Raw genomic sequence first — 8,038 nt, 5'->3', positions numbered from 1 at the left:
GTGTCTTGCATGCATTGTTTATTTGATCTTAGTTTCATTTTGATTATTCCTCATTATTAAAAATCTAAAAAAATTGTTTATTTGTGTCTTTTCAAGTCAATAATACAGAGAATTGAAGATTAAAAATATATAGCAGAGGAATTACACAGAAAAAGCTGGGCGTTCAAAACACCCAGTGAGGAAGGAAAACTGGCGTTTAAACGCCCAGCCAGGTTTAACGCCCAAAAGGGTAGTGTTTTGGGCGTTAAATGCCAGAATGGATATCATTCTGGGCGTTTAACGCCAGGATGGCACAAGAGGGAAGATTTTGTTCAAGTTTTCATAATTTCTCAAAATCAAATCTTTTTCAAATCATATCTTTTCAATCATATATTTTCAAAATCAATTTCTTTCTTTTTCAAAGATACTTGCTAACAATTAATGATTTGATTCAACATTTCAAGTATGTTGCCTTTTCTGTTGAGAAAGGTTTAATGTTTGAATCATATCTTTCCTTGTTAGCCAAGTCATTAATTTTCAAAATCAAAACTTTTTAAATTGTTTTTCAAATAAAATATTCTCAATCATATCTTTTTAAAACTATATCTTTTCAATCATATCTCTTAATCACATCTTTTTCAAAATAGTTTTCAATCATATCTTTTTTATTTCTAATTTCAAAATCTTTTTCAAAAATCACTTTATTTTTTTTTCCAATCTTAGTTTTCGAAAATCAATTACTTTTTTTCAAAATTTCTTTTAATTAATTCACTTTAATTTTCAAAAAAAAAAACTTCTTCCCCTCTTCTCACATCCTTCTATTTATGGACTAACACTCCTCCTCAATGCACGATTCGAACTCTATCTTTCTTGATAAGTTCGAATTCTTCTACCTCTTCCTTCTATTTTTCTATTCCTCTGACACCTCAAGGAATCTATATACTGTGACATAGAGGATTTCATATTTTCTTGTTCTCTTCTCTTTCATATGAGCAGGAGCAAAGACAAAAGCATTCTTGTTGAGGCTGACCCTGAACTTGAAAGGACCTTGAAGCAAAAGCTAAGAGAAGCTAAGGCACAACTCTCTGTAGAGGACCTAACAGAAATCTTCAAACAAGAAGAAGACATGGCAGCCGAAAATAACAACAATGCCAACAATGCAAGGAAGGTGCTGATGACAAGTCATCATATACCCATTTTTCAAGCTAATTTCACTTGTTTTGTTAGCATTTATGCACTTTCTTGCATCCTAAGTTAGTGATTTGGAGTAAAAATGCATAACTTCTCTAAATCAAGCAACCACTATGAAATTAATGATAAATCATGAGGTTTAAGCTAATTTTAATTGCATTTTAATTGATTTATAAGCCTCTTGAATTTAGTGATACTTTGAGTGGTTGTTTGGTTTATTTTAGGTGAAGAAAAGAAAAGAAAATGAAAAGCGTGGCCTAAGAAGCGTGACAAAAGAAAAGGGAAGCGTGGCCAAAAAAGGGAGAAGCGTGCCTCAACTAATGGGGGAAGCAACCTTGCCCTCCACAAGGGCAGAAGCCCTCTAGGAGGGCAGCACTAAGTGACCGAACCAAGACAAGGCAACTCTGCCCTGCCCACTCCAAGGGCAGAGCACAAAATAATGCCTTGGAACCAAGAGAAGCAATTTCTGCCCTGCCCTTGTGGAGAGCAGGATCGGGCTCCATGAGGAAAGAAATTCAAAGGAAAATGACACCCATGCATGCCACAAGGTTCGAACCAGGAACCATGAGGAAGCCAAGCCTTGAGACATACTAGCGTGCCAAGAAACCAAGAAAAATAATTAGCGTGTTTGCACTCTCCCAGGATCGAACCCACGATGTGAAGGAAAGGATCCTGCCCTGCCCTTGGCGCGGCAGGGCAGAAATTTGAATGGCGCACCAACTTTGCTCCCTGGCGCACCAATTTCCTCGTCTGGCAGCATCGCGCGCGCACATTCCTTCCTTGGCGCACCAGCCGTTTCTGCCCTGCCCTTGGCGCGGGCAGGGCAGCCTCCCACGCACCAGGCATCCTGGCGCGCCAAATTCCTTCCTGGCGCATCAACTTTTCTTTGGCAGCACCATCCGCGCGCAACGCTCATCCTGGCGCATCAACCTTGCCCGCCCTGCCCTTGGCGCGGGCAGGGCAGCCTCTGGCGCACCAAATTTCCTCCTCTTGCGCACCAACTCGCACCAACAAGCAACATGGCCGCACCAACTTCTTGTGCCTAGCATCAATTTTCTGCCCTGCCCTTCACAAGGGCAGGGCAGCCTCCTGGGAGTGGTTTTTGGGCCAAAATTCAAATTAAAAATAAATTTGAATTCATTTCTTCACCAATCCAAAAGCCCATCCAAATCCCATTATCCAAGAATAGAAAGTGTATAAATAGGACTTAGTTTGATGTAATGAAGACCTTTTAGCAACTTTTATGCTCACTTTTGAATTTTTACTTTTACCTTGGCTTTTGAATTTTCACATTCCTTTGGAGCTTTGACTCTCTTGGAATTGTTCTGGAGAGAATTGACCGAGACTTCAGAGGATAGGGAGAGTTGATTGATCTCCTTCCTCATTCCCTTGGGCAATTCTACTCTTCTGTTTTCTGAGTTGTGGATGTGTGAAATTGGGGAAATTCTGTCCCAATTCCCATTCTAGCTCTGTTTAAATTTGCTTTCTGCATAATTCACTTTAAATTCTGTTCTTCTACTGCTTCATCCTTAATTTTCTGTCAATTTCTTAGTTCATTCAGATCTGGGAAGGAAATTGGGTTTTAGGCTCTGCTACCTAAGCCCTTGGGATCCTGAGATCACTTTTGATTCCTTATGAACTTACTGCACTTTAATTTCCTTGCTGTTTAAATTTCTGCTTGCATCCAATTCAATTTCTGCTACCTTCTTACTGCAATTTACTTCTTCTTGTTTAGATCCTGCAATCCATTCCTCAATTCCCCTTTACATTCAGCAATTTATCTTTCTTACCATTTAAGTTACTGCAATTTAAGTTTCTTGCACTTTAATTTTCAGTCATTTACTTTCTTGCTCTTTAAGTTTCTGCACTTTTACTCTTCTGTTCTTTATTTTACTGCATTTCTCCCTTCCCCCTTTACATTTACTGTCATTTAATTTCTGTTAAACACAAATCACTCAACCAAAACTTGATTCGCTTGACTAAACCACCCACTAAACTAAAATTGCTCAATCCTTCAATCCCTGTGGGATCGACCTCACTCATGTGAGTTATTATTACTTGATGCGACCCGGTACACTTGCCGGTGAGTTTTGTGTTGGATCGTTTTCCACACATCAGGTGCTGGGTGACTTTACTGCACCTACTCCCGACCTCTATGGGAGAAGCATCTCTATCCCTGCCATTGGAGCAAACAACTTTGAGCTTAAGCCTCAATTAGTTTCTCTAATGCAACAGAATTGCAAGTTCCATGGACTTCCATTGGAAGATCCTCATCAATTTTTAGCTGAATTCTTGCAAATCTGTGACACTGTCAAGACTAATGGGGTTGACCTTGAGGTCTACAGACTGATGCTATTCCCTTTTGCTGTAAGAGACAAAGCTAGGATATGGTTGGACTCACAACCTAAAGAAAGCCTGAACTCTTGGGAAAAGCTAGTCAATGCCTTCTTGGCAAGGTTCTTTCCACCTCAAAAATTGAGTAAGCTTAGAGTGGAAGTCCAAACCTTCAGACAGAAGGAAGGTGAATCCCTCTATGAAGCTTGGGAAAGATACAAACAATTGATCAGAAAGTGTCCCTTTGACATGCTTTCTGAATGGAGCATCATAGGTATCTTCTATGATGGTCTGTCTGAACTGTCCAAGATGTCATTGGACAGCTCTGCTGGAGGATCTCTTCATCTGAAGAAGACGCCTGCAGAAGCTCAAGAACTCATTGAAATGGTTGCAAATAACCAATTCATGTACACTTCTGAAAGGAATCCTGTGAACAATGGGACGAATCAGAAGAAAGGAGTTCTTGAGATTGATACTCTGAATGCCATATTGGCTCAGAACAAATATTGACTCAGCAAGTCAATATGATTCTCAATGTCTGTCTGGAATGCAAGCTGCACCAGGCAGTACTAAGGATGCTTCATTGAAGAAGAAGCTTATGATCCTGAGAACCCTTCAATGGAAGAGGTGAACTACATGGGAGAACCCTATGGAAACACTATAATCCTTCATGGAGAAATCATCCAAATCTCATGGAAGGATCAACAGAGACCTCAACAAGGTTTCAACAACAATAATGGTGGAAGAAACAGGTTTAGCAATGGCAAGCCTTTTCTATTATCTTCTCAGCAACAGACAGAGAATTCTAAGCAGAGCCACTCTGACTTAGCAACCATGGTCTCTGATCTAATCAAAACCACTCAAAGTTTCATGACTGAAACAAGGTCCTCCATTAGGAATTTGGAGGCACAAGTGGGACAGCTGAGCAGGAAAATTACTGAACTCCCTCCTAGTACTCTTCCAAGCAATACAGAAGAGAATCCAAAAGGAGAATGCAAGGCCATCAACATGACCCACATGGCCGAATTTGGAGAGGAGGAAGAAGCAGTGAGCGCCACTGAGGAAGACCTCAATGGACGTCCACTGGCCTCCAATGAGTTCCCTAATGAGGAACCATGGGAATCTGAGGCTCACACTGAGACCATAGAGATTCCATTGGATTTACTTCTGCCATTCATGAGCTCTGATGAGTATTCTTCCTCTGAAGAGGATGAAGATGTCACTGAAGAGCAAGTTGCTAAATACCTTGGAGCAATCATGAAGCTAAATGACAAGTTATTTGGTAATGAGACTTGGGAGAACGAACCTCCTTTGCTCACCAAAGAACTGGATGACTTGACTGGGCAGAGATTATCTCAAAAGAGACAGGATCCTGGGAAGTTCTCAGTACCTTGTACCATAGGCACCATGACCTTTAAGAAGGCTCTGTGTGACCTAGGGTCAAGCATAAACCTCATGCCTCTCTCTGTAATGGAGAAGCTAGGGATCTTTGAGGTGCAAGCTGCAAGAATTTCACTAGAGATGGCAGACAATTCAAGAAAACAAGCTTATGGACTTGTAGAGGATGTTTTGGTGAAAGTTGAAGACCATTACATCCCTGCTGATTTCATAGTCCTAGAGATTGGGAAGTGCATGGATGAATCCATCATCCTTGGCAGACCCTTCCTAGCCACAGTGGTGCACGAAATTGCAATCACACTTTTGCAATCCCGCACAACTAACCAGCAAGTGCACTGGGTCGTCCAAGTAATACCTTACGTGAGTAAGGGTCGATCCCACGGAGATTGTCGGCTTGAAGCAAGCTATGGTTATCTTGTAACTCTTAGTCAGGATATTAAAAATTATCAGGATTGATTGTGAAAAGCAAAAGAACATGAAATAAGTACTTGTTTTGCAGTAATGGGGAACAGGTTGAGGTTTTGGAGATGCTCTATCTTCTGAACCTCTGCTTTCCTACTATCTTCTTCTTCAAGCACGCTAGGCTCCTTCCATGGCAAGCTGTATGTAGGGTTTCACCGTTGTCAATGGCTACCTCCCATCCTCTCAGTGAAAATGTTCAACGCACCCTGTCACGGCACGGCTATTCAGCTGTCGGTTCTCGATCATGTCGAAATAGAATCCAGTGATTCTTTTGCGTCTGTCACTAACGCCCCACAATCGCGAGTTTGAAGCTTGTCACAGTCATTCAATCATTGAATCCTACTCAGAATACCACAGACATGGTTTAGACCTTCCGGATTCTCTTGAATGCCGCCATCAATTCTAGCTTCTACCACGAAGATTCTGATTAAGGAATCCAAGAGATATCTACTCAATCTAAGGTAGAACGGAGGTGGTTGTCAGACACGCGTTCATAGTTGAAAATATGATGAGTGTCACGGATCATCACATTCATCCGGGTTAAGAACAAGTGATATCTTAGAACGGAAGCAAGCATGATTGAATAAGAAACAGTAGTAATTGCATTAATCCATCAAGACACAGCAGAGCTCCTCACCCCCAACCATGGGGTTAGAGACTCATGCTGTAGAAGATACAATGAGAAACGTGTAAAGTGTCATGAGGTACAGATACAATGTCAAAAGATCTATTAATAGTGAACTAGTAAACCTAGGGTTTACAGAATGAGTAAATGACAGAAAAATCCACTTCCGGGTCCACTGTGTGTGTGCTTGGCTGAGCATTGAAGTATTTTCGTGTAGAGACTCTCCTGGAGTTAAACGCAGCTTTTATGCCAGTTTGGGCGTTTAACTCCAATTTTATGCAGTTCCAGCGTTAAACGCTGGGAATTTTTTGAAGCTGATTTGCAACGCCGGTTTTGGACCATCAAATCTCGGGCAAAGTATGGACTATTATACATTGCTGGAAAGCCCAGGATGTCTACTTTCCAACGCCGTTGAGAGCCCGCCAATTGGGCTTCTGAAACTCTAGAAAATCCACTTCGAGTGCAGGGAGGTCAGAATCCAACAGCATCTGCAGTCCTTTTCCGTCTCTGAATCAGATTTTTGCTCAGGTCCCTCAATTTCAGCCAGAAAATACCTGAAATCACAGAAAAACACACAAACTCATAGTAAAGTCCAGAAAAGTGAATTTTAATTAAAACTAATAAAATATACTAAAAACTAACTAAATCCTACTAGAAACATACTAAAAACAATGCCAAAAAGCGTACAAATTATCCGCTCATCACAACACCAAACTTAAATTGTTGCTTGTCCCCAAGCAACTGAAAATAAAAATAGGATAAAAAGAAGAGAATATACTATAGACTCCAAAAATATCAAAGAAACTTAGTTCCAATTAGATGAGCGGGACTAGTAGCTTTTTGCTTCCGAAAGTTTTGGCATCTCGCTGTATCCTTTGAGGTTCAGAATGATTGGCATCTATAGGAACTCAGAATTCAGATAGTGTTATTGATTCTCCTAGTTAGGTATGATGATTCTTGAACACAGCTACTTTATGATCTTGGCCATGGCCCAAAGCACTCTGTCTTCCAGTATTACCACCGGATACATACATGCCACAGACACATGATTGGGTGAACCTTTTAGATTGTGACTCAGCTTTGCTAGAGTCCCCATTAGAGGTGTCCAGGGTTCTTAAGCACACTCTTTTTGCCTTGGATCACGACTTTAACCGCTCAGTCTCAAGTTTTCACTTGATACCTTCACGCCACAAGCACATGGTTAGGACAGCTTGGTTTAGCGCTTAGGCCAGGATGTTATTCCTGTAGGCCCTCCTATCCACTGATGCTCAAAGCCTTGGATCCTTTTTATTGCCCTTGCCTCTTGGTTTAAAGGGCTATTGGCTTCTTCTGCTTACTCTTTCTTTTCTCTTATTTTTTTTTTCATTTTTTTTATTCACGCTTTTTCTTGCTTCAAGAATCAATTGATGATTTTTCAGATCCTCATAACGTTCTCCTTTTCCATCATTCTTCAAGAGCCAACAATTTTAACATTCTTAAAACAACAAATTCAAAAGACAATGCACTGTTCAAGATTCATTCAGAAAACAAAAAGTATTGTCACCACATCAAACTAATTCAACTAGTTTCAGAGATAAATCGAAATCCTGTACTTCTTATTCTTTTTGTGATTAAAGCATTTTTCATTTAAGAGAGGTGATGGATTCATAGGACATTCATAGCTTTAAGACATGAATTTTAAATTTTATTAAGCATGAATTAAGAACAAAACTCAGAAATAGATATAGATAAGACTAATAGTAATATAAAACAAAAAATTTAAATAGGCTCCTAATGATAGAGGTTATCACAGAGTTAGGACTCAACAACCTGATTTGAGAAGTGGATGCTCCCTCAACTTGAGGGGGAGGCTTTTGGCGTTTTATCTCTTGAAGTTCACGCCCCTGCTTCTCTTGTTCCTTCAGCAATTGCAGAGCATGCAGTTCTGATTCTGCTGTTCTTCCTTAAGTTGCTCCATAGTTTCTTGCAACTTGGTGATAGATGCTTCTAGGCTGGCCCAGTAGTCAATTTCAGGAAATTCAGGGAGGAACTCCTGTGCCTCTTTTTGAT

At 40.4% G+C, this 8,038-nt stretch overlaps 1 non-coding gene across 1 annotated transcript; it reads right to left on the bottom strand.

The window, feature by feature from the left end:
• Window positions 1-3,651: 3,651 nt before the first annotated feature.
• LOC130964552 (small nucleolar RNA R71) lies at window positions 3,652-3,759 on the bottom strand. Its single transcript, XR_009080641.1, has one exon. It is a non-coding gene; the product is annotated as a small nucleolar RNA R71 (small nucleolar RNA).
• Between the last annotated feature and the right edge of the window lie 4,279 nt (window positions 3,760-8,038).

The sequence above is a fragment of the Arachis stenosperma genome, chromosome 2, assembly GCF_014773155.1.
Source record: "Arachis stenosperma cultivar V10309 chromosome 2, arast.V10309.gnm1.PFL2, whole genome shotgun sequence".
In the NCBI taxonomy this organism is placed as follows: domain Eukaryota; kingdom Viridiplantae; phylum Streptophyta; class Magnoliopsida; order Fabales; family Fabaceae; genus Arachis; species Arachis stenosperma.
This window is presented reverse-complemented; position numbering and strand designations above follow the sequence as displayed.